At 50.2% G+C, this 12,387-nt stretch overlaps 1 pseudogene; it reads left to right on the top strand.

The window, feature by feature from the left end:
* Positions 1 to 252: 252 nt before the first annotated feature.
* LOC129062103 (FAU ubiquitin-like and ribosomal protein S30) lies at positions 253 to 4,773 on the top strand (annotated as a pseudogene).
* The last annotated feature ends 7,614 nt before the right edge of the window (positions 4,774 to 12,387 follow it).

The following is a 12,387-nucleotide window of genomic DNA, read 5'->3' on the forward strand; positions in this document are numbered from 1 at the left end:
TCGTGGGCCGCTGGCCTTTCCACTGCCCTTCTCCATGACTCTTTGTCCTTTATCTCTCGGGCCTCTCTCCTCTCTTGTCCACCTCATTATTGGCCTCCTTTCTTCTCGGTCTCTCATTTTCCTTCTCCTCGGCTTGCCAAGCCTCCCTCTTACTCCAGCGTCTCGCGATTATTAATTACTAATCCCCTGGAGCTTGGGTCCCGAGCCATCGGCAGCAGGGGCGGCCGCCGACCCCCAGTCCTCGCGCTCTCAATGAGCCGGGACTTTCCCGAGGCCCCGCCGGCGCCGCGGACCCAGAGGCGGCAGCTGCAAGGGCCTCTTCGCAGACACGACCGCGAGTCCTGGGGAGAGCTGACCCTGCGAGGTGGCGGGTCCAGGATCATGCTGGTTTATTCCGCCCGAGGAGCGGCTCGGCGGCGGCGGCGGCGGCGGGGCGGAGTGGCCCCTGCATCGGCGCCGCTCGCGGTGGGCGTAGGGCCGGGACCCTCCCGCGGGACTTTTCGCAGGATCCGGGTCCACTGCGGGCGGACGGCAGGGTGCCCTGGGCTGGGCTCGGCCCCCGGGTCCGGGTTCCCGGTTCCCCAAGCTCTTCGGAGCCTTTTCTTTGCTTCCTTGCCTTTCCCATAATTAGTTTAACAATTGCGATGTTTTTGGTATGCTTCATTTTTATTTCATTTAGCGTTATTTTATCTCCTATTTTAACGTTTATTTCTTGTCAAATGGATTTTGTTTTTACTTTTTCTATGTCCTACTCTCGCTTTCCCTTTCCTGCCCGCTCGGCTCGTCGGCTCCCCTTGTGCTTCATTTCCTCTCCGGGTCGCCCGTGGTGCGCGGCGTGGCGCGGGGACCAGAGGCGCCCACGCCCGCGCGCCCGCCACGCCCGGAGCCCCTGGGCGTTGCCGAGCCTGGGCTTGCGCGAAGAAGAGCCCAGCCGCCGCCACCCCGGCGGCGCCCAGACAGCCGCGCGGGACTGCGCGGGCAATTTCAGCCTGACTTTGGCCTGGCCCAAGGCCATACAGCGGGACGAATCCGCATTTCACACACAGAAGCCTTAGGGGCAACAAACCACCGTCCTTGAAGCACAGGGCGCGCGCGCGCGTGCGCGCGCGCACACTTGAGCCTCACGGCCAAGTCAAGGGTGTGAGCCCACAGCAAGCAAGGACAAACACCCGGAGCAACAAATGTCACACATACGGCCCCCAAGTACATGCATAGAACACTCGCAGAATGTGAGCATACGGACTATGGACATATATGTGACTGCAGTACACACACCAACCCCCACGCACATCGTTGCACACTGCAAACGGACGTGAACCTCCTTGAGCACACTCAGCAGCTCAGGGGATTTCTGCGCTAGCCCTAATTCAACCCATCACAGTGGTGACCTCCCAACGAGCGCTGAGCACCGGGCAATGGGAAGGGAACCTGCCTGATCTCACCAGCCGCAGCCACATACACAACCACCCAGACAGAGTCCAGTACCTCTACTTGGACCAAGGTTGTAAGGGCTTCAAAGACAGGAAATAGTGCCTGCTTGTTTAGCTGAGGGATCCAGCCCAAATCTGACAGCCTGAGACACAGAAATGAGCATCAGACTTAGAGAACCCTCTGTGAAGCAGACAGAAGCAGTCACTGCACCAAGGAAACGGCACCGTGTTGAGGATAAGGCAGGCATGTGATACGTGTGCCAGTATGTATTCTGTGCTGCATGTATTGCGCACAGTGCTGGGGCTTGGCCAGGTGCCCACATAGAGACCATTATTTTTGTGAAAACGAGCAGAGAAGATGTATACAGTTCCAGGGATAAAAGTAACACATATATACAAATATAGGCACCAATACAAACCTAGGGAGATGGAAAGTAGAAAATCCCTCTCCAGCTCACGGGTATTGCCATCAAGCTGGCCTGCTAGTCCGAGCCGCTGTGGCAGACATGATTGTTTGGCGTTGCAGGAGCTCTATGGTGAAGGCTGGTTTGTGGGAGTGCCGTATGTATCTGCTATATTATCAAGCCACCAAAAGGGAGATTTTGGCAACTTTAGGGGGTGCTCTGGGGTAAAAGACTATCTAGCCTGCGCCCCTGAAGCCCTGGGTCTGAAAAGTGCTGCAGGCAGTAGCAGTGCAAGGGGCGGTCAGGCGTGCCTGCCTGATGGCGGAGCCTGACCGCAGGCAGGTGCCAGCGCACAGGGACAATGCTGGATAAAAACACAGACCTGTGCATGCCGTGCTCGGACCGCCCCCCACACGGACGACTTCTCACAGCCGCTGGGCAAGAGGCAGGAAATGTGTGGTTCCACACACCCACTTGGATTGCCAGGGTGATTAATTTTGTAGGAAAGAAGAAGAGGTAAGAGATATTTCTGTGCACACACAGCTCCATTGGTTTGGAGCTCAGCTACTGTACAGGAGAGCCACAGAAGTAGGAAAGCATATATCTCAAAAGAGAAATGCCAGCGAGTCCCCATTGTAGAATGGCAGGCTGCGTGGAGAAGGGGCAGCCCCAGGAGGGGTCCATCCATTGTCCAAATGACTCCGGCCTGACACAGGAAGATGTGCCTGATGAAGCTCTGCATTTACCAGCCAGAGTTCTGAGCCGAGCTGGGGGAGAAACAGGCAGAAATGAGGGCCACACCTTAGGTCTCTACTGTGGGATCAGTACGGCAAGATCGGTCTCTGGGGCTGGCTGGCAGTCCATCCCTGGATCCGCCCTGTCCTTGACTGCGTTTCTGGGGCCTGTCAGTGCCTTTCTCTTTCGCTCCTATAGGTCTCAGTTGCTGCCTCTCGGTTGCTCTCTCTCTGCTCTGGTTGCCTGCCTTTCACTGCCTCTCAGCTCTTTCATTATTCGGTATCATATGGCCACAAAGAAACCCAGGCAGACCCAGGAGCTGATGTAAATATAAATGCATATCATAGATGCAGAGTCAATGGTGATAAAGCCCATCCATCTTGCTGGTTTATATATTGGGTTGGTCAAAAAGTCCGTTTAGCTTTGTCTGTGAAACAGAAGGCACATTTTTATTTTCACCAATAACTTTATTGATTTGGATATTTTGAGTATGTTGGCTATCTCCTGCATGGTATAACGTGGATTGTTCTCAATTAATGTCTCGATTTGATCACTATCGACTTCAACTGGTCTACTCTACCATAAGCACTGTCCAGCACAAAGCTTCACAAAACACTTTTGACACATTCGATCAGTCACAGCACCTTCTCCATACACTTCACAAATATTTTTTTGTGTATCAGTTGCATTTTTACCTTTCTTGAAATAATAAAGCATAACATGCCAAAAATGTTGTGTATTCTCTTCCCTCTTCAATACTAAAATGGCTACAGAAAAATTCACCGATTTTGATAAGTTCTTTTAAAAATGCATGCTGAGCTCCTGGCTGGTATGGCTCAGTGGATTGAGTACTGGCCTGCAGACTAAAGGGTCACCAGTTCGATTCCCAGTCAGGGCACATGTCTGGGTTGCAAGCTGGGTCCCCAGTTGGGGGCATGTGAGAGACAACCACACATTGATGTTTCTCTTCCTCTCTTTCTCCCTCCCTTCCCCTCTCTCTGAAAATAGATAAATAAAATCTTTTAAAAATGCATGTTGATATGACAGCTGTCACAATACAATTTAACAAAATTGTTTTGAATGAAGTTAAAGACAACTAAAAGCACTACTAGAGCCAATGTACAGAAAAAAACAAACAAAGTTTTTGGCCAACCCAATATATTTACATGACAGCACATTTTCATTTCTATGTTAAAATCTAAGTACAGCCTTGAATTTTTGTTTCCATTTAGTCTTTTGACTGCTGTCTTTTTTGGTGTCTGTCTCTGTGTCCATGTCTCTCAGGGACTTTTCTCTTTTTTCATTATACCACACAAGAGTAGGCATTTTGGCCCTTGGGCCCTGCCACAGTATTAGAAATCCTTCTTCCCCCCAATATTGCCTTCTTTGAAGTTTGCTTTAGGGAGGCAAAAGTCTTGTTGTTGTTGTTGCTGTTGTTGTTTGAGACAGAGATAGCTGGATAGCCACATTACAAGTGGGACCTGGAAAGATATTTGAAACTTGATGGAGATTCAACTATCTCTAGGGGATTTGGCATCAGTCAAACACAGATACTTCCTTAATCCACCTGCAGCTGGAAGCTTCTTCTGAGTGGAATGAAGGAGAGGATGTAGGAGAGGCTCTGAAATCCCAGTAGCTGGTTCATGGCCACGAAGGGTCACCAGAAAGCTACCCAACCAAGCAAGGGAAGAGGTACCCAACTCAGTAGGGCAAGTCCTGGGAACAACATGAAGGAAAACCAATTAACTACTGCCAAGGCCCTGGTTCATCCGAGTAGAAGCAGGATATAGTAGAAGGGGCTCCATCTTTGTAGCGGCAGAGGCTGCAGTTCAGTCGCAGACACGCAGCTTTTTGTCTGAGCCCAGGAGCTACAGTCTCTCCAGGTGACTGGCCAGGTGACTGGCCAGGTGACTGTCGTCCAGATCATGGCCCATACAACCTCACTGGAGAACATTGCTCTAAAAGATCAGGTCGTGCTCCTGATAGGCACGCCCCTAGAGGATGAGGCTACCCGCTGGCTTGGAGGTAAAGTCCATGGTTCCCTGGCCTACTCTGGGAAAATAAGAGGTCAGCCCCCCACGTTGGTCAAAAAGGAGAAAAAGAAGAAGGCTGATTAGCCCAAGGGGCGGGGGCAGTACAACTGGCATTGTCTCAATGTTGTGCCCACCATTGGCAAGAAGAAGGGCCCCAATGCCAGCTCTTAAGTCCTTTGTAATCCTGGCTTTCTCTAATAAATCCTCTTAGCCCAGTAAAAAGAAATGGGGGAGGGTGAGGCAGTGATGTGACTTGACTCCTTAGAGACCAAGCCACCCTGTGGACATGGAACTGGAGAGCCCAGGACTTGACAGACAACAGACAACCCTGAGGCCTGTTTAGCCTTCGGGGAGAAGGGAGGGCAGAGTCAGACTTTGTCCATGCACTCTGCGCTCACCACACGGTGGCTGGAACAAGGAGTAAGTCAAAAACCTGTGCTTAAGCCCCTTGGTCAGTTACTAGGCGGTGGGAAGAGGGCAAAGGAGGTGCTAATGCGAAGGGGGAGGGGGGCTCTGGAGTCAGCAGGGGCTGGCTCCCGGAGTGAGCTGGAGAACTCACGCTCCACCTCCAGGTAAACAGACCCTTGTTTTCTCCGGATCTGGATTCCTTGGGCCTCTGTCCATAAGATCGCGACTCTGTCTCTGACTTCTCCACTCCCTTGAACTGTGGATCTGTCTCTCCCCATCTCTGTGATTACTTCACAGCTTTTCTGGCTTCATGTCTCTGTTTTCATGCATCTGTCTCTCTATTACCCTCACCCTTTGTTAATTCAAAGGATTCTTACTGAGTCCCTCCCTACTCTTCCCAGAATAACATTGAGTAAAATGAGATATAACCCGCTGGGAGGTTTTCTTTTACCCTCCTCCCTTTAGCCCTCTCTTTCAGGTCTACAACCCCCTCTTATAATGTCAGATAATTGCTGGTGTGCAGCTCTGAGGAACCAGAGCTGATACCAGGGAAGGAGGGGGAGAGAAATAAATAATAATCTGCTTCCATTCAGCGGATATAGATTACCTGATTTGCATATATGCTAATAATGCTATAATTACCCTGCTTTTCTGGCCTATGATCAAGATCTATAAATACATAGAATAGCAGAGCTAGGCCTGGCAACACCAGCCCCAAGTTGTAAAGTGTGCGTAAGTATACATGTGTACTTCTGTGTTCTCCAGATCCACGCACCCCTCTCTGTTAGAACATACTCCCTTACAGATGCTGGCTCTTCTGGCTGTCGAAGAGCCCTCCTCTGTGTGAGGCAACCCCTGGGGAGGAGGAAAGAGAAGGAAATGAGAAAATATGCTAGAATAAGTTATTAGTGTTTTTAGGAAAATCAAAGATTTCCCGAAATTATCAAATTAGTTATTATCACCTGAACGCCGCACTTCCCCTGCGGGCCCATGCCTTGGGAGTGCAGGCTGGGAGGTGAGACACCTTCATCTCCTAGGCCTATTGAGAGATTTAAAAATGTGTTGTCTAGGGGAGAGGAAGTGGATCCCCCTTTTCCAAATCACCCCCATGCCTTCGTCTCCTAGCACACTCCCCACACTCAGGAGACCGGGGGAAGATGCTGGTGAGGTTGTACAGATTTTTGGGAGATGGTGCAGAAGTGCGCAGGAAGCTTGGAGGAACATAAAAGATGCAATCCACAGCTGTCTGCTTTCAATTATAATTATCCCCTTTCGCATCCTTTCTGGCTAATGAGGGGGGGATTTAATTTTTTCTCCCTTTTCTCTCCCTCCTTCCTTTCCCCGAGAATTGAGGAGTGGAGTGAGTTCAGGGTCCTCCTCCCCTTCCTCCCCGATCCCCCGTTACCGGGAGAAAGGCAGATGCCAGAGGGTGGTGACAGTATGAAGAGATTTGTAGGAACAAAAGAAGGACAGGTTTGGATTGCTGGACACGTCCCAGAGTTGGAGAGACCCCCCCTCCATTCCACTGTCACCCCCTCCCATCAGCCCCACAGCTCCCTAGACAAGGAGCTCAATGTCTTCCAGCGGTGAGAAAGGAGCTAAAGGGAGCCCCGGTCTAGAGGGAAGGGGGAGGGAAAGGGTGGGGAGCTGGGGGTGCAAAATTAGTCTCAAAGGATCTTTATTTCTGAGCTAGTGAAGCAGATGTAATCAAGGGGAGAGCAAAATAATCATAATGGGAGGATGGGGGGAGGGGGAAGCTGAGGCTGGAATTGGGGGACTGGGACAGGACAGGGCTGAGGATTGGGGGGCAGGGAGCCTTGAGTGGGGGCAATGTGTTGCCTTCTCTCGCCTCCCCAAAGTCTTCCTACTTTAGGGTGAGGAAAGAAGGATCAGGTCTACAGACTCTGACCTTAGCCTTCAGAATCTCGGAGCTTAGAGATGGCCAGGCCAGAAGGTGGCTGGGAAGGGAAGAGAGCCCCTGGCCCCAGTTGAGGAGGTGGTGTTGCGAGGGAAGACTGAAAGCAGTGGGGGTGGGTAATATAGGGGAGCCAGCAGAGACTCAAGTGGCCTCCAGGTCTGTGGGACAAAAGTTGGAAGGAGATTTGTGTATGAGAGAGGAAGGGAGGGGGCCTTGGAGAGGGGGGGGCTTTGACAATGAACTTGAGACAAACTTCATTAGCATGCAGGCCTGCTGTCTGTCACATCGAGCTCAGACTGAGTTCCCATGCAGGCCGGGAAGAGTGGGAGGGAGAAAAAGGGAGGGCTGGGGGTGGGGGGGCGGCGGAGAGAAAAAGAGACCGGACCATTGTACCATCCTGGGCCCCAGTTTCCACCAAATATCAGACCCGGCCTTGGAAACCAACCCCCAACTTGCTCTCTTTCCTCTAAGAACAAGATAATTTATCTCCCACTTTGAATCTGTGGTCCCACCCCTCCTCTTCTCTTGTCTAGACTCCTCCATCGCCCTCTACCTTGTTCCCGCACTGGAGCTCTCAGCCTTCATCTTCCATTGCCCCTGTATCCTTCATAGCTAAGATCTCCATTTGTGATTAGTTGAGCTGACAGGGACAGGGAATGGGGGAAGGTTTGGGAAGGAGGGACTAGAACACCTTGAACCTCCAAATGGCAAGTTTTGCCCTCCATCACTCTTTATCAGCTCCACTCCCCAGTGAGACGCACACAGCATCTAATCATACTCTCAAGCTCCAAAGTGAATTAGAACTGAGAGGAGCCTGGGGACAGAGGTATTTCTGTTGCACCCTTTCTCTTACTTCCTCTGGGGATGAGGGTGGCCAGGAGGAACAATAGCTTCCCTTAGCTCCTCATCCTGTCTCAGGTTAGCAAAGGCAGAGGGAAGAGGTAGAACACAGTAGAGATGACAAAGACTTCTTCCCACAAAGGCAGGAGAAGGAAGAAGAGGGGGCTCCTCAGAGTGGGTTGGTATTTTGGTCATGGTTGTGGTGTCTCCAGACAGGGGCAGCACCCTCTTTTTGCTGCCTTTCCAGGGAAAGCAGCAAAAGAAAGAAAGAGGCAAGCGAAATTCCTGAATGGAGAGACAGATGCTACGTCATCGGAGCTGCATCCTCCCCTCCACAAGAGGCTAGGAGCCAGGGAGCAAGACGCAGTCCAGCGGCAGGGGCCACTGAGCAGTCTCTCCTCACAGAAGCCTGGTGAGTCCATTCCGGAGAGTCCTAACCGCCTCAGACACCTCGGCTGGGGGTGGGAAGGGATCCCCTAAAATCACTCAGGGCTCCCTCACCTTCCTACTGTGCCTACTGACTAATGGAGGCGGGTATAATAATCACAGAAAGGCAAGGCTGATAAAACATTTAAGGAGTGACCAAAAGGGACGAGGCATGCGTGTGGAGGAGTAGTTGGCAGAGTGGGTTTTCACCTCCTGCTTCCCTGGCATCCACCTGGCAGCTGAGGCAGTGCGCCCTGCCCAGCTACTCCAGAGCACCTCTTGGTCCCCCTCCCTCCCCTCTCCCCTGGCCAACTGGGAGACAGCTCACTAAGTTTGTCAATGGGATTCAGGGGGGCTTTAGGGTCATGGTCCTACTGATCCTATTAATCCGCCCCTTCCTTCTCTCTGCAAGACAGGGCCAACATCTTAATGCTTACACCCGAGGATAAGCAGGGAGGCAGATTGCGGTGATAATGGGAGGGAAGAGAAAACGGTTTTCCATTTGGACTCCTGACCTTCTTTCTTCGCTGTGGCTCTTATTCCTCTCTGCCCCAGAGACTTCATGTTTTGGGAGAGGACTAAGTCTGAGGGACTGCGGGCATGGGAAGAAAGGAGCCACATTTCCAAAAAAGTGGAGACCAGAATTTTTTTTTTAATCCAAAAACATTTTACAGGAATTAAATTAATTTCATTCCTTTCTTCCCTGCTATTCCCATGAGCTGGCAGGTGGGAAAGGAGCTGAGGTTTTGGGAAGAGATGCTTGGGTTCTAGAAGGGGTACTCTAGCCCTCATCAGACCCACACAATAGTGCGTGTGTTTTTTTTTTAATTTCTTGGTTTTTAAGAAAAACCAGAAGATATGGAAAGAAGGCACTATTCTCACCCCTCGTCCCCACCCATGCAGCGCTTTCTGGGAGACTGGCTGGACAATTGCGGGGCAGTGGAGGCTGGAGGCCAGCAGATGGTTTCTGGTACCCCAGAGGCCAGATTTTTGTGCGAGGCTGAGGCTGCCAGACACCAAACATGCACGTACTTGTTCCATGCCTCTTGGGCTGCGGTCCTTGTCACCACACTCCCCTGGGCATTGTGTGCGGGGGTGTGCCGGGGCAGAGATCAGTGAGGAGAGGTAGGATTGCTCCAGGGACCCCAGGACTCATTTCGGTTTGAGGGGAAGAAGGAGCCAGAGGATCCCCAGTGTGCTTGTGCATATCTTCTAGCAAGTCTGCAAGTTGGAAGGTAGGGTTGCTCTCCTCTTTGGCATGAAGGTAATTTATGAACTAGATGGGCTAGCAGAGCTGAGGCTGGGTGTCAAGTGGGTATTTGTGGGTGTTAGAAGTGGGGAAGGGGCATTCAAAGTTTGGGTTTAAGGCTTATTCCAGCTCCCCAGCTCTCCTTTTCTCGGATTTCTTCTGCATTTAGCCATGTTATCTTCTTAACTTAAAAAAGAAAAGAAGAAGAATTAGTTTTGGAATGGAATTTTAGGTAGAAGAATTAACCAACTTATTCCCACACACGCATACACACACACACACACACACACGCGCGCGCGCTCCTCTTAGTATATTAGGAGCTGGGTCACCTGTGGTACATATGTCTTTCCCTCAAATCATAGTTTAGCCTGAAAGCAAAGTACTGGGAAAGTAAGACTATAAAATATTGAGACTGGGTTCCATACTCAACATTAAAAAAATTTTTAAACTGTTGTGTATTCACATCTTTTTTGTATGTGAAAAAGAGAAGGAGAAGAAGAGAGGGAGAAAACTGATAGATACGAGGTATGTCTTCATGGATCCTTAGTGATATGCATGGATAGATGATAGGTAAATAGGTAATGACAGAAATGGGAGGCGAAAGCTAGAGACATGACACGATTAACAATATCTTAACTGCATAACACTTTACAATTTACAATGTAATTAGATCTAGACAGCCAAAAATATATCGCTGACCCCAGAGCCTTCCTTCTGTTCTGAGCATGATTTCTGGTGGGCCATGAGCAGCAGAAATCTGTGACGAGATCAGGTCCACTGGACAGAAAATCACTCCTGTAGGTTTAAGTCAGAAGAGCTGTGGCACAGCACCCCCACAGGCTCAGTTCCAACCCCTTGGCCATAAGGTTTTGGAGGGAGGTTGTGAGGATGGGGCTGCGTTAGAGTCCTCCAGGGAAGATGGAGCTGGAGCTGGAGCTGGAGAGGCTGTGGCCAGGGGCCTTGCCCTCCCCACATGCCTAGGCTTTTCTCTCTTGGCTTTCTTCCTGTGCAGTCTCAAGCTTTGGCAATTAAAAAGGAGAACCTAGACTGTCTTGGTCCTAAAAACATAAGGCTGGGAAAAAAGGAGCTGGTGAGAGAATGACAGGGAGACCAGAGGATGTTAGGGAGAGAAGACTGGTGCCACTCAAAGGACTTTAACCTTTGCGTTCTCCTCCTTGACAGGAGCTGGGCATCCAAGAAGAAGTGTGGTTTGTTTCTGGTGTCATCGTAGGTGGCCACCTTTGGCTTTTGGGGTATTTGTTTTCTTACTTGTTTGTTTGTTTATGTGGTGTCGGTATGGGAGAGAAGGAAAGCTGGCCCTGCATCACCTGCGCTTTCTCCTGTTCTCTATACCCCGCTCCCTGTCTCTTCTAGCTTTCAGCCCTGACTTTGGTCTACTCCAATTGTAGGAAGACCTGTCTAGTCACTGATAATGGGGATGGGACAAGGTGGCTTAGGAATGAAAGGCCACCCTGTGGCCAGTCCCGTGAGAGAGAGAAGCACTGGATACAGGGAGCTCTTTTCCCCTTCTCTCACAGGATCCCAAAGGCAGAGATGGAGGCCAGCTGACCCAGGGGAGGTGGTTAGTTGCAGAAGGGAGAAGTGATGTCTGTTCATGGCTGACAGGGTGAGAAAGGACAGGGGTGTGGGTTGTGGTGGCTGGGTACGTGGGAAGCTTAAAGCACTGTGAGTGCATGTGTGTGCCAGGGTGTGAGCATCGGGAGGGGTTCCTGCTGGAAGTGTCTGCGGAGATGTCATCGCCTCTGTCTTAGCAGATAGCTTGTGTGTGCGCGCGCATACGTGTCTGCGTGCACAGCACCCTCACACGCTCCTGCTTTTGCCTCTCAAGGAGACCATTTGCTGACAGCTGGTCATTTACCACCTCTGTCACCTTGTTCTCACCTCCCTGACTCCACAGGGCTCTTAGGCAAGTGTGCAAACTGTGGGTTCAAAGACAATTGGGCCTGAAGAATTCTCAAGCTGGCCTCTCAACAGGAGAAAAAAAACACTCTCTTGGGGAGGAGAGAGGTATCCTAGGGATAAAATCTTTTGATTATGTCTCCATGCCCTCTAATGTCATCTGCCCATGTGGAGATAAAAATATATATAAGTTTTTTTCATGGCTTCATCATATTTTAATGCCAATTCTTATTTTTATTTGTCACTATTTCATAGACAATGCAAATACCCTATAGCAAAAGAATAAGGTATGATAATGTCTCTAATATGATGCACTTATAAGACAGAATAAATACCTGAACTCACCGTCCTCCAAATGCAGCCTTTCATCTTATTGTTAAGGAAATTAATCTAATAATTAAAATAAAGAAAAAAATATGCTTTTTATTTAATTACCTGATTACTTTCAGAGAGTGAGTTAACGTCAATGTGTATTTTGGGGCCCAAATTATAAATATCTGTCCAAAAGCTGCACCTGAGGTCATCATTTAGGCTATGTTCTTCTGTCTGCGGGCCTCAGGCGCACAGACAATGGTGGGCATAAGGATCAGAGGGACAGGAGTGGGGGTGGGCACCGGCAAAGAATGCAGTCTGCTGGGCGGAGACATTTATAGACTCAGATCAGCACCACGAATTTGGTGTGCTCTCCTCATAGTGCCTCAAAATTTCCTTGGAAGGACTTGGGATGGGATCGGCAAGCCATCACTCTGTAGAATACTACAGTGGATTGTGCTGTATGCTGGAAGCAGAAGGAGAAAGGGCTCCAAATGAGGCTTTTCTAGGGAGATTGAGGCTGGTGGGCCAAGCACAAGCCTAATATACTCATTTTGCTGCTTATAGGTCTGCTGTATCCAATTCTAGGTAGTAGAAGGATCTCTTCTGGTCTAAGGAGCTGCCTAATAGTCACTAACACACAACACACGATAGACACAACCTCCCCGCTTCCTCTCACACACACACCCATCACAGATCGCACAGGACACAC

The sequence above is a fragment of the Pteronotus mesoamericanus genome, unplaced genomic scaffold (genome assembly GCF_021234165.1).
Source record: "Pteronotus mesoamericanus isolate MK-2021 breed Mesoamerican mustached bat unplaced genomic scaffold, CSHL_Meso_final scaffold_705, whole genome shotgun sequence".
Taxonomy (NCBI): Eukaryota; Metazoa; Chordata; class Mammalia; order Chiroptera; family Mormoopidae; genus Pteronotus; species Pteronotus mesoamericanus.